The following is a 393-nucleotide window of genomic DNA, read 5'->3' as shown; positions in this document are numbered from 1 at the left end:
AAGCTCTTCGGAGCGGGCGTGGGGGGCCAACGTGGGGCAAGCACAGCCCCATGCACGGGGGCAAGGGGACCTCCGTGCTGGCCCCCAGTTCACCTTCCCCCCACGTCCTGGGGCAAATGCTGCTTCCCTAAGTGGATACAGCTGACGGAAAAGTACCGTCAGAAGGCAAAAATGCATCCTCCATTGCTCAGAGCAACACTTGGGATTGGCAAAAGATCGCTGCCTCTGTGCTCCTCCGGCTCGGCAATAAAACGAGCGTTTCCATATGAAGCGTGAATATCGCTCGGGCGGTTCGCCTCTGTCCGCGGCCCCCTCCCCTCCAACCCTGCTCCAGCTGGTGTCCCACGCCGTACTTGCCCCCGGCCCGCTGGCAGAGCGGGGCAAGAAGGCAGC

This window comes from Phaethon lepturus, unplaced genomic scaffold, assembly GCF_000687285.1.
Source record: "Phaethon lepturus isolate BGI_N335 unplaced genomic scaffold, ASM68728v1 scaffold12189, whole genome shotgun sequence".
Classification (NCBI taxonomy): domain Eukaryota; kingdom Metazoa; phylum Chordata; class Aves; order Phaethontiformes; family Phaethontidae; genus Phaethon; species Phaethon lepturus.
Note: the sequence above shows the minus strand (reverse complement) of the source record.